The sequence below is a fragment of the Nicotiana attenuata genome, unplaced genomic scaffold (assembly GCF_001879085.1).
Source record: "Nicotiana attenuata strain UT unplaced genomic scaffold, NIATTr2, whole genome shotgun sequence".
In the NCBI taxonomy this organism is placed as follows: Eukaryota; Viridiplantae; Streptophyta; class Magnoliopsida; order Solanales; family Solanaceae; genus Nicotiana; species Nicotiana attenuata.
This window is the reverse complement of record NW_017671639.1, coordinates 246,869-260,918: the sequence shown is the minus strand read 5'-3', so window position 1 is coordinate 260,918 and position 14,050 is coordinate 246,869. Positions and strand designations below refer to the sequence as shown.

Below are 14,050 nucleotides of genomic sequence, written 5' to 3'. Positions count from 1 at the left end.
CTATTTCAATCAAAGGAAAATCTTGTCAGTTTAAAATGGTGGTTAGTTGATGGAATTCTTGCTGAAGGTCTTTTCGCTGCCGTGCTTTGTTTTGACCCGCTTCCCCTGAACTGGCCCTGGACCGCTTGACTTTCTGACTGACTTTCAAATCTCATGACCCTTGATGACCCAAGTGTTCTATACCCAAACTGTTGTTTTACATCTTTGACCCTTTTATCTAAACCTTTGCATCTCCCATAAAATTACCAAATAATTCCACCGATGAAACTTCCGGTGACTCCCTATATTCCACTTTACATCCTGCTAGCTTTGGTATGTTCTGGCCACGCTGTGCTTTGCAATTTTGGAAGCTGTTAGTGAGCTTTGAAATCCTTTCTTATTTGGTTTGAACAAACGGACATGGGAACATCTTAGAGAAACCAAACCCCAAAAGAAATGGAATGCAATGACCTTGAGAGTTAAGGATAAAGAAAATCCAAAACAGGACGACTCGCTAAAAGGAAAAAAGGAAAAGAGACTTATCTGAGTGAAACAGCTGGTACCATTGATCATGACATGCATTTTGGATTAACCAGCCCTGCCCGTCCAGCCAACCAACTTTCAATTGCCATACTTTGTTGCCCCGGAATTCCTCAACCTGATTTCTTCACCCAAACCTTAACCTTGTTTATCCTGCGTTGCCATGAAAGGTTTTCACCCACAAACCTTTCTCATTTGTTCATCTCTCAACTCACTTTCGCCTTAAGGTGCCCGTGAGGGTTTTCACCAACAAAACTCTCTCATTTTCATTTCTCTCAGCTCTCGTCGCCTTATGGTGCCCGTGAGGGTTTTCACCAATAAGACTCTCTCATTTTGGACTTCTCTCAGCTCCCGTCGCCTTACGGTGCCCGTGAGGGTTTTCACCAATAAGACTCTCTCATTTTTATTATTTTTCCTACTTGGACTAGAGTGTTGCCCCTGAAATGAATCACCTCTTCTTGCTCGACTTGGCATTTCTTGAAGACTAATTGGAAGGTCTTTCTTTGGACCGTAATGTGGGCTTTTGGATGTGTTTAGAAAGAAAGGGTATGAAAAGGCTCAAAACAATTCAGATGGGTTCAAAAATTACAACTTTCGGAATCAGATTTCTTACAACAACCACAACTTCTGCCCCAGTTTCTTTGCTTGGGGACTTTTGGATTTTTATTTTGATGGAACCGAACCGTGAGGCTGCCTACGTATCCTTAAAAGGAATCAGGTCGAACGTAGTTCATGTCATAGAAATTGCTTTGTTGTTGTGACTTTTTTTTCACTTTTCCTTCTTTTCTTTTCGTTCTTCCTTTTCTCTTTTGATTTTTTATTCTTCTTTTCTTTTTCTTTTTCTTCTTTTTATTCCTTTTTCTTTCTCTTTCTTTTCTTTTCTTTCCTTTCTTTTACTTATCTTTCACATTGTGCATCTGATCTTTGCTACTGATTCCAAAAGAGGGGTATCAAAGAAAATAAACAAGGCTCAAAGGGGTAACGGGGGATAAAGTGTTTAGATAGCAGAACAAAATGCCTTCGTCATTCCAATCTTAAAAACATGCCAAGTACAAATAAATACAATTAAAATAAAGAAAATCATACATAATATCTCTTGACCGCATCAGAATTGATGGCCATTTCAACACACTTGCCTTCTATGTCTGTCAAATACAAAGCACCATTGGACAACACTCTCGTCACGACGAACGACCCCTGCCAATTTGGGGCGAACTTGCCTTTGGCCTCAGCCTGATGTGGAAGAATACGTCTCAACACTTGCTGACCCACTTCGAACTTTCGTGGACGCACCTTCTTATTATATACTCTTGCCATTCTCTGTTGATACAACTGACCATGACACACTGCTGCCAATCTTTTCTCATCGATCAAACTCAATTGCTCCAAGCAGGTTTTGACCCATTCATCATCATCAATTTCAGCTTCTGCGACAATCCGAAGGGATGGGATCTCCACTTCCGCAGGTATCACTACCTCGGTGCCATATACCAACAAATAAGGAGTCGCCCCTACTGAAGTACGAACAGTAGTACGATAACCCAGCAATGCAAAAGGCAACTTTTCATGCCACTGTCTAGAACCCTCCACCATTTTCCGCAGTATCTTCTTTATATTCTTGTTGGCCGCCTCAACTGCTCCGTTTGCCTTGGGGCGGTAAGGGGTGGAATTGCGATGTGTAATCTTGAATTGCTGACATACCTCTTTCATCAGATGACTATTAAGATTAGCCCCATTGTCTGTAATGATCACCTTTGGTATCCCAAACCGACAAATGATATTTGAGTGCACAAAATCAACCACCGCTTTCTTGGTCACAGACTTGAACGTTTTAGCCTCAACCCACTTGGTGAAATAATCAATGGCCACCAGAATGAACCTGTGCCCATTTGATGCTGCTGGCTCAATTGGCCCAATGACATCCATGCCCCACGCAACAAAAGGCCATGGTGCAATTCCGATGGTGGAGAGTGAATCAAATCTCCATGCACTTGACACTGATGACATTTGCGCACGAAACTGATACAATCTCGCTCCATAGTAAGTCAATAATAACTTACTCGGAGAATCTTCTTTGCCATTACGTACCCACTCATATGCGGTCCACAAACTCCCGAATGTACTTCGGCCATAATAGCTGTGGCCTGTTTAGCATCTATGCATCTCAACAACCCAAGATCTGGAGTTCTTTTGTACAATACCCCTCCACTGAAGAAAAATCCACTTGCCAAACGTCGAATTGCTCTCTTTTGATCCCCTGTGGCCTGTACTGGATACACTCCCATTCTGAGGTATTCTTTGATATCATGGAACCACGGCTCACCATCAAGTTCTTCTTCCACCATATTACAGTAAGCATGCTGATCGCGGACCTGAATCTGCAAAGGGTCCACATAAGCCTTATCTGGATGATGCAACATTGACGCCAAAGTAGCCAAAGCATCGGCAACTTCATTATGAATCCTTGGAATATGCCTGAACTCTATTGATTGAAACCGTTGACAAAGATCATGCAAACATTGTCGGTACGGTATAAGCTTCAAATCTCGTGTTTCCCATTCCCCTTGAATTTGGTGTACCAGAAGGTCCGAGTCTCCCATGACCAAGACTTCCTGGACACCCATGTCTACAGCCAACCTCAAACCCAAGATGCATGCCTCATACTCGGCCATGTTATTAGTGCAATAGAAACGAAGCTGAGCCGTAACAGGGTAGTGTTGCCCTGTTTCAGAAATAAGTACCGCTCCTATCCCCACGCCTTTCATATTAGCAGCCCCATCAAAGAAAAGTTTCCATCCTGGCTTCTCAACTTGTTCCAACTCATCAACATGCATTACCTCTTCGTCAGGGAAGTATGTCTTCAAAGGTTCGTATTCTTCATCCACCGGATTCTCGGCCAAATGGTCGGCCAGTGCCTGAGCTTTCATTGCAGTCCGGGTCACATAGACAATGTCAAATTCCGTGAGCAAGATTTGCCACTTTGCGAGCCTCCCTGTGGGCATGGGCTTCTGAAAGATATACTTCAACGGATCCAACCGAGAGATGAGGTAAGTGGTATAAGATGACAAGTAATGTTTCAACTTCTGTGCTACCCAAGTTAGGGCGCAACACGTCCTCTCAAGTTGAGTATACTTAACCTCGTAAGCTGTGAACTTCTTGCTGAGGTAGTATATGGCCTGCTCTTTCCTGCCGGTGATGTCATGCTGACCTAACACACATCCAAACGAATTGTCCAAAACCGTCAAATACAGAATCAAAGGCCTCCCTGGCTCTGGCGGGACTAACACCGGTGGGTTTGACAAATACCCCTTTATCTTATCAAAAGCTTCTTGACATTCGTCTGTCCACTTGACCGCAGCATCCTTCTTTAACAACTTGAAGATAGGCTCGCACGTTGTCGTAAGCTGAGCGATAAACCTGCTGATGTAATTCAATCTCCCTAACAGACTCATCACCTCAGTCTTGTTCTTCGGAGGTGGCAATTCTTGGATGGCTTTGATTTTTGATGGGTCCAATTCAATACCTCGACGGCTGACTATAAATCCCAACAATTTTCCAGAGGGAACACCGAAAGCACATTTCGCAGGATTGAGCTTGAGATTGTACCTGCGAAGCCTTTGGAAGAACTTTCTCAGATCCCTGACGTGGTCAGACTGCTTCCTGGTCTTTACAATTACATCATCCACATATACCTCGATCTCCCTGTGTATCATGTCGTGGAATATGGTTGTCATCGCCCTCATGTAGGTTGCCCCAGCATTTTTCAAACCAAATGGCATGACCCTATAGCAGTATGTTCCCTATGGCGTGATGAATGCCGTCTTTTCTACATCTTCCTCATCCATTAAGATCTGGTGATAGCCCGCATAACAATCCACAAAAGAACCAATCTCATGTTTGGCACAATTATCAATCAATATGTGGATGTTTGGTAATGGGAAGTTATCCTTCGGACTCGCCTTGTTGAGATCACGGTAATCAACGCACACCCTGGTCTTTCCATCCTTCTTTGGTACAAGCACAACATTGGCTAACCAGGTGGGATACCGCGTGACCCGAATGACCTTTGCACCTCTTCTTTGATCTTCACACTCATATCAGTTTTAAATTTCCTCAGCTTCTGCTTGACAGGGGGAAATGCCGGGTCAGTGGGCAATTTGTGAACCACCAAGTCAGTGCTTAGACCCGGTATGTCGTCATATGACCATGGAAAAATATCTTTGTACTCAAACAGCGCTTTAATTATCTCCTCTCTGAGCTGTGGTTCAAGATGGACACTTATTTTAGTTTCCCGGACATTATCTTGATCCCCTAAGTTGATTGCTTCTGTATCATTCAGGTTAGGTTTGGGTTTTTCTTCAAAATGGCTTAATTCTTTACTGATCTCTTCAAAAGCCTCATCATCATCATATTCCACTTCATCATCACACTCAATTTCTTGTATTATTATTTCAGAATTAGATTGGCATTTAAGACTGGGCCGGAGATTCCTCATGCATGTCATGTCACTGAAACCAGCATAAAAAGGACTGTACAAGAAAGAAAAGAAAAATAAAAACTATCAGGAATGAAAAAGAAGGGAAATTGCATTTCATTGAAATTAAAAGGTAACAAGGTTTAACTCATCCAAACGGATGGAACATAGAATCTGAATTACAACCCTGGAAATAATCCAGATTAAACTGAAAGAAAAATCAAAGCCGACTACCAAGACTCCCTCCGAGTAGGAAGAGGAGTAGCTTCCCAATTGTTGATCTTTGCACTGGGCCCCACAAATTGCACATCTGACTTGCTCGATCCCTCTCCAGCTTCCACCATATTCACCTCATCGAACAACTTTTCAAACCTTTCAAGCAACTCCTTATCAGGACCAACCACAGAACCGGGCATTGTTGTTGCTGGGCGCTTCTTAGTACCAGGCCTGACAAAGGATCGGGAGAGACGTGGGACAGGCTTTGGAAGAACCCATGCTCTCTGTTTCAACTTTCTGGCTCGCCTTATGTCTGCAGCTGTAGGCTTGAACCCCAAACCAAAGGTATCCAAGTTTTTGGGGAGAGACACCAGCTGTACGATACCTTGCAGAGACGCACCCAAACCCTTTCCAGGTACGAAGCCATTCTTCAACATCTCAGAAGCCACCATGACTGATGCGGCTGCTACCTTCGTAATTGGAACACACTCCCCTTCTGGGATCTTTTCAACTGATATTGTATCAAAAACCTGATAGACCCACGGCCCCTTGTCGTCTTCAACTTCGATGAAGGGTATAATGGCATCATTCTGGGCACACAAACCATCCTCGCCGTGCACTACAATTTCCTGTCTGTCCCATTCAAATTTAACCATCTGGTGCAGGGTAGATGGCACTGCCTTGGCGGCATGAATCCAGGGTCGGCCTAGCAAAAGATTGTAAGAAACCGCCACATCGAGCACCTGGAATTCCATAGTAAATTCAACTGGCCCTATTGTCAGCTCCAGCACTATGTCTCCGACTGAATCTTTCCCTCCACCGTCGAACCCTCGAACGCAAATACTGTTCTTGTGAATTCTTTCATTGTCCACTTTCAATTTTCCCGGGGTGGAGAGAGGGCAAATGTTGGCGCTGGACCCATTATCAATTAGTACCCGGGTAACCACGGAATCTTCACACTTCACCGTAAGGTAAAGGGCTCTATTATGCTCAGTGCCCTCCATCGGCAATTCATCATCAAAAAAAGTGACTCTGTTTATCTCAAAAATCTTGTTTGCTATCTTTTCCATATGGTTTTCAGAGATCATGTCCGGAACGCGGGCCTCATTCAAGATTTTCATCAACGCCCGGCGGTGCTCGTCCGAATGGATTAACAATGAGAGCAATGAAATCTGGGTAGGGGTCTTCCTCAACTGCTGTATAATAGAATAGTCCTGCATTTTCATCTTCCTCAAGAACTCCTCTGGCTCTTCTTCGGTCACAGCTTTCTTCACTAACACTGGGTTATCTTTGGCGGTTTTGGCTTTTCTTAACTCCTTGGGGGCGAAGCATCTCCCCGAGCGGGTCAGACCTTGGGTCTCACAGACATCCTCTTTAACCTCTTTCCCTTTGTAAAGCACTGTCATTCGGCCATAATTCCAAGGGACGGCCTTGTTGTTGACTATTGGTAGCTGAGTCACTGGTTTGATAATAATAGGCTCTGTGCGAGTACCCTCCACTATTACGACAGGCCTGTTTGTTGCCCCTAGTACCACCACTTTTGCTTTTTCCTGTTTCACTGCAACCCCGCTTGAAGACTCCTTCTGAACTACCACAACTGGTTTACTGTCTGTCTCTTTCAACTTGATCAAAGACTTCCCACTAGTTGACTTCTCACTTGGCCTGACTTCGCTGGACCTGATCATCATTACAGTCTGTGAGGGCTTTTTAGGCTCTCCTCCTTTTTGCACTATCTCAATCATATTGGTCTCATGATGGGCCGGCAACGGATTCTGGTTGATATTAGGCGCTTCCGGGGCTTGGACCTCGATCCGATGGGTATCAATGAGCTCTTGAATAGCTGTTTTCAACTTCCAGCATTTCTCTGTGTCATGCCCTGGAGCCCCTGAACAATATTCACAACTCACCGAGTGGTCAAGATTTCTCAGAAGGGGATTCGGCAACTTACGCTCAATCGGATTCAACATACCCAACTGTCTCAACCTGTGGAATAGACTAGTATATGATTCTCCCAATGGAGTGAAAGTCTTCTGCTTCTGTACCCTCTCATTCTTGAAGGCTTCATCTGGCCGGAAACCTGTCCCAGGGGGATTTCTGTAGGCTCTTGGTGGTGGATAGGTATTTTGGGGAGTTGGGTAAGTATTCTGTGGGGTTGGCACACGCCATTGTGCGTGGGCTGGAGGTTGAGTGTATGTCTGAGAATGATGGACAGAGAAGTGGGGATCTGGAGGTGGGTAGTAGTGTTGTGGTGGGCCATATGGAGTGTGGGGGTAAGTTTGGGGATGGGGTCGAGGCTGGTTATAGTAAGGTGATGGGCCCCTGGACCAAGCTCTTGACTCAATTACTGCCACGTCCTCTTTCTTCTTCTTTCCCAATACACCCCCAGTGCCATTTTGAATAGCATGGGTGGTCGCCTTAATTGCTGAATAGCTCATTATTTTGTTGGACTTGAGTCCTTCCTCTACCATGCTTCCCATTTTTACCACTTCGTTGAAGGATTTTCCTACCGCTGACACCAAATGACCGAAATAAGTGGGCTCCAAGGCCTGCAAGAAATAATCAACCATTTCACTCTCTTTCATAGGAGGGTCAACCCTCGCTGCTTGCTCTCTCCAACGGAAGCCATATTCTCTGAAACTCTCCCCGGGTTTTTTCTCAATTTCCGTTAATGACAAACGGTCTGGGACAATTTCAAGATTGTACTGAAAATGGCAGGCAAATGCTTGGGCCAGATCATCCTAAGTGTACCACCGACCATGATCTTGTCGGGTGTACCATTCCAAAGCTGAGCCACTTAAACTTTGACTGAAATACGCCATCAGTAATTCATCTCTTCCGCCTGCCCCTCTCATCTTGCTACAAAAACCTCTCAGGTGTGCCACTGGATCACCATGCCCGTCATATAAATCAAACTTGGGCAACTTGAACCCTGCTGGTAATTGGACATCTGGGAACAGACACAGGTCTTTATATGCCACGCTTATTTGTCCACCTAGCCCCTGTATTCCTAAAAGATTGCTCCAAACTCTTGACTTTCCTAATCATCTCTTCCTGCTCAGAATTCTTAGGAGGCTTCTCAGTTTCTGCCGAGAGATCAAAATGAGGAGTGTAAGAACATGGTTCTGGTGCTTTGAAGGTCGGTTATGGGGGATAATAATGGTTGTCGTGAGTTTGGAACAGAGGCTCACTGGAAGATCTGTGTAATGTAGTGGGTGGAGGTGCCACAAAAATAGGAGTGACTGGTGGAGGAGGGTATGGGACTTGCTTGGGTGATGGAGCTGGTGGTGTTTGGGAGGTGGTGCTATAGCATTGTTAGTAGGTGGGAAAGGCTGGAGATGAATTCACAGTAGGGGGCTCCTGAGGTTGGGCCAATGGTGGGATATAAGCAGGGTTGGCGGGATAAACCGGTGGTGGGTGTCCCTTTGCCCAGGCCTGGTACATTTCAGCCATTTGCTGCTTCAGCTTATACATCTCTTCTTTCATCGCATTAACATCCAATTCTTCCACCTCTTTTGACGGGTCGACAATACTCGCCTCTAGTTCTTGGTTGGCCATGTTCAGTTTGTCCTTGGACCGGGTGTTGTAGGAGTGAGGTGCCAGAATGCCAATCAACTAACCACCTGCCTGGACTCAATACATCAACAACAACCTTGTTAGTGATAAGGGCTTTAACAGATTGGTAATCGCACATTTTGGGGGCATGAATGCACCTAAGCAGTTAACCGTTTCTATTATGCATTTGATCGGTTGCATGCGTCATCCCGGCTTTCTTTCATTTCCATTTGCAACTTCTCTTTTTCCTCTTTTTTTCTTTTCCTTTTCATTCTTGACTTTGCTTTCTCTTTGTTTTTATTCTCTCATTTCCCTCGCCTGTTTTACCATTGCTTCCTTCTCACGATTTCTTATTTTCTCTCTTTTTCTTTTCTTTTCCTTCCTTGTTTTTCCTCTCTTTTTCTTTTTCTTATTTGGTTACGGTTGAATCCTATGGAGATTGCCTACGTATCACGACCCCGCATGAATCAGACCAAGCGTAGTTCTTGGGGATATAAATGATAAAAATATTTTGGGATTTTCATTTTTTCATAAAAAACAAATGCTTTGATTACAAAAGTGACTCAAAAGAAACTAACAAACTTTGAAAAGATGAAAATACAGACTCAAAAGGACGAACAGACTCTGAAAAGATAAAAATACAGACTCAAAAGGACTAACAGACTCAAAGCAAACTTGACAGACTTCAACCTCAAGAAAGTACAGACTCAAAAAAAATCACGAATACATTAATGCCTCAAAAACTCCTGGGGCCCGCGGGGCATAATTCGGCCTCGCCGCGGGCCTATATGCAAGATCCCCTTGGAGCCTCTCCAAATTGCTCATGATTTGTCGGACAAATGTCATCACCGCCGCAAAGAAAGTGGTGCGGGCCATATCCTCACATGATTGGCACTTCACAACAATATAATCGGCAATGGACCTGACCCTCTCTCGGATCCTACCCTTTTCCTGAAGCAGACGCCCGACCTGTTGATTACGGGCTTCTAACACTTGAGAGTCGTGAAGGTGTTCCTCCATCTGAGCCATAAGATCATAACATTGTTCCCTTTCAGCTTCAAAATCCTTGGCTTATTTGATCATTTTGTTCTCGACAGTGATGACCCTTTTCTTTAACCCCGCAGCCTCATTGTCATATTGCTCTTTTAATTGTCTAACCAGGCGTGCTCTTTCTTCCGCATTCTTAGCCAATTGTGTCCGAGCCCTGGCCAATTCATTCTCCGCTTTGTTCAAATCAAAACCATAATCATCCACTTTCTGCCTAAGGTTCTTTATAAGCTTTTCATCCTTTACACTCCGGGCGGGGTTTTCGGCTGCTATTTTCATCTCTCGAATTTGAACTCGAAGGGCTTCATTTTCTTTGGCTAGCTTCTTCTTTTCACCCTCATCGGATGCGTCTTGCAAACCATTTTCAAACTGAAGGTCTTGGACTTGCTTTTCTAGCCTACTTATGGTTGCCCTGTATTCATTCTCCTTGGCTAACCAATCCCACTATTCTTGTGATGCCTCGGCAAATTCCTGAAGGTGGGGTCTTTTGGCCGGCCTCCCAAACGCAATTTCCCTTCTATACCAAGCATGGTACCCTGGTGAAACTTCTCCTTTGGATTGATCCCGTACACAGGTATTTGCCGTCAAGTATTGACACTCGCTCCAAATCTGGCGGACTGCTGCTTCAGGAAACTGGCCATCAGGACCAATCTCGACTACTTGGGCACTGAGATCTTCATCTTTTGGCACTATTTGGCATCTCCCAAGCTGCCTCAAAACCCGATACGGGGCATATGGCTGGATGCTCCTGAGACCCATCAAAAGGAAGTGAGGCTCGGTAGCTGGCATATATATGATCTCATCCACAGGCGACCATCCAAACGTCCACCCTATCTAACTAGCAGTGACGGAACGGAGGTGTGATATCCATCCTGTGACCCCTTCTGGCAAGTTGACCCCATCAGTCCTCGTATAAAATTACTCTATGCACGTTTTCTCTGTTGACCCATATCTCATGAATTGAGGACGATGGCATAGGTGTTCAATCATCCACATTTGCAGCAACAAGTTGCACCCCTCAAAGAAGTCTCCTCCGGCTTTGCAGGCTGTGAGAGCGCGGAAGATTTCAGCTACTATCATGGGTGCGAGGGTGCTTTTGGACTGGGTAAGTAAAGTGCTGACAATCCCAGCTATTTTTATGTCGATATTTCCATCTGTCCTAGGGAACACCAGAAGTCCCAAGAAGACCACCATAAAAGCAAAACACATATGTTCTTCCAATTTGTGGTGGTTCCCTTTGCTACATATTTTGTTTTCCGGATTGTTGAACCCTCCTATGTGGCCATATCTCTGGTATATAAATTGTGGAGTGCAAAAACCAACTGCCAAATCTGGGTTGTGGACCCCCCTGCTTATCTTCAGTGAGTCTAAGAATCTGTGCACAGCTACGTTTCTCGGAGCAACCAAGTACTTGTGTCTTAAAGGAACCTCAGCACTCCAAATGTACCCGGCTATTTCTTCCAAAGTCGGGGTGAGTTCAAAATCTGAAAAATGGAACACGTTGTGTGCCGGGTCCCAGAATGTAACCAATGCCCGTATGATGTCTCCCCTGGGCCTAATCTTCAACAAATCGGTAAGACCTCCCAAATATTCTTTGACCTTGTCTTGCCCTTCTTTACCCAGATCATCCCACCAAATATGCAACTCCAAGGGGATTTTGTTCATGATTGAGAAAGGTTCATTTTGAATTGTGCTCATCCTGCACATTTATTAAGGTGATTAAAAGAAAACTATGACTAATTTTGACTCAAGGGAAACAACACCAATTTTCAAAAGTTTATTTCGAACTAAAACCTAGTTTTTGCAAATACGGCCTTTCAGCACTTCGGGGAGGAAGATTTTAAGGCTGTGCTTGCTGACTGACCCAAATTAAATTAAAAATGAGCAAAGGAGGTTGTTCTTGCAAAAAACAGCCTTCCGGCGCCCTTTTAGGGACATTCGGCTATTTGCGATAAGAATGGCATCACCTTACCTACCTACAATGAAAAAAATAAAATTTTGCTCTTTTTGGGCTAATTTTGCATAAGGGAAGCTGGACCCGATGGGGGTTGCCTACGTATCCCATGCCCCGTGGGAATCAAACTGGCGTAGTTCGGGCAAATAAAACAAAACCAACTATTTTTGAAAAGACCTTTTTCTTCTCTTTTTTTATTTTTTTTTCAAAATTCGGCAGAGTTTCAGTACAAATTTGGACATTGGTTTTTCTTTTTCCAAAAATAGGTGACTAACTCACTTAACCCTTACACTGCTATTTTCTTTTTTCCAATTTTCTCCCAATCACTCAAAGGCCAGTCAGCATGCTAACCCGAAGCAAGTAAATGCAACAAATAGCACATAAAATATACATCAGGATGGTCTGTTATTTTGGGTACACCTGTCCTAGACGGACCCAACCCCTGTGTTGAGTCCCCTAAGTCAAATGCACGTGATGCAACAAATTGCTCCAACTAGGGATCCGGCATGAGGCTGAGTTATTCTAGGTTTAAACCCTGGGTATATGTTCTAGACTGTGTACCCGAGCGGAAACTCGAGTCGAGGAGGGGGCTACGTACCAGGGAACCAAAAGGCCATCCGGCTTAGTAACTTGTCCGAGCCTCTTTCTTATTTCAAGGTATGACACTAACAAATAGGGAGTCTCGACCAGCGAGCACATCCCCGAAGATGAGAAGAGAAGGGTTTCGCAACAATTTATATACAATTCAGATAATATCAAAGTGGTAAAAGCATCATTTAGCACATTAGGCCCAAACATGTAACAAAATCAGATAACAGACAAAGCCAAATACACCAAATATTCCAAGCTCGAATTCTCAAACCCCGAACCGAAGTTCTGGGTTCTTTTCCCCAGCAGAGTCGCCAGAGCTGTCACACCTCCCTTTTTCACTACACCCCCGTAAAGGAGTATGATAAAGGGAGTTATTTCCAACTTGAAGTGACAGACGAAACGGGATTTATTTATTAAATTACTCAGAGTCGGCACTTGGGAGATTAATGGTGTCCCAAGTCACCGGTTCAAATCCCGAATCGAGGAAAAGGTTGACTCTGTTTAACAGTCTGCGAATCAGAAATTCGGGTAAGGAATTCTGTTAACCCGGGAGAAGGTGTTAGGCATTCCCGAGTTCCGTGGTTCTAGCACGGTCGCTCAACTATTATAATTTGGCCTATTATCTGATTTTAATGCATTTTTGAACCTATGTGCAATTTTAACTTTTGACAGCTTTTATTTAATTATTTTTTTAAGAAAGATTGCAACGCTATTTAAAATATGTTTCGGGCCACGTCACATAAATGCACCCGTAGCCCATAACACATTTTATCTAATGTTGAGATTTGAATTTGGGTCACATAAATGTGCACCCGAGTTTAGGAACGTAAATTATTAAATAACGCGCCTAAAAGCAACTACGCGTTGTTGACTTTGCGAGGGCCATGGAAATTTTGCTAAATGGCATGCCTCGAATTCTACGGATCAATACAAGTTTAATTAAAATGAGGTCCATGCAATTGTCATTTTTGTTTGGCATGGCGCGCCTCAACTACTCTAATTTTAACGGGAATCGCCTAAGTTAAACTACACGAAGAAATTCTAATTTTAACGGGAATCAACTAAGTTAAACTACACGAAGAACTTCTCATCACTAAAGCGAATATTTCAAGTTTAATGAGAATAATCTCATGCTAGCAGAACGAAACATTGAATTGAACTACTTAAGAGGACCTAAGCAGGTCATGGACCCGTTGTTCTCATAACTAGGTTGTCAAGAAGCAAAAGATCACGAATGGGCTCCAATGTGAAGTCCAAGAAAATGGATTGTTCCCAGGGAAGGTGACTCGGCACAGTTGGGCCAATATCACAGCCCAATTTTCATGAATCGAACCTTTGCACACAATCGACCAACAGCCAATCAGGTAGAACTTTATGAAACACCGAATTAAATTAATCATTTCGTCTTTGAATTACTGGTTCTCCAAATTCAAACACATAAAACTGAATCTTTGCATTAATAACGTGATTGGGCCTAAGCCTGCTTTAGACTCGTGTGGCCTTATTACTTAGGAGAATAAGGGCCCAGAAGAATTCAGGTCATACTTCAACGGGCTATTGCTGGGGTTAGTGACTCGAGATCGAGTCTCTCCAGAAGCACGCAACACAAATTTAAGCTCTTCATCCACAGTAGTACATCAACTTCAGGCTACCAGATTTGAACTTCATTTCATAACATATTAAATAACAGACTGACT

General features: G+C 43.8%; 1 pseudogene; it reads right to left on the bottom strand.

The window, feature by feature from the left end:
* Window positions 1-1,599: 1,599 nt before the first annotated feature.
* LOC109209432 lies at window positions 1,600-6,951 on the bottom strand (annotated as a pseudogene).
* Window positions 6,952-14,050: the final 7,099 nt, after the last annotated feature.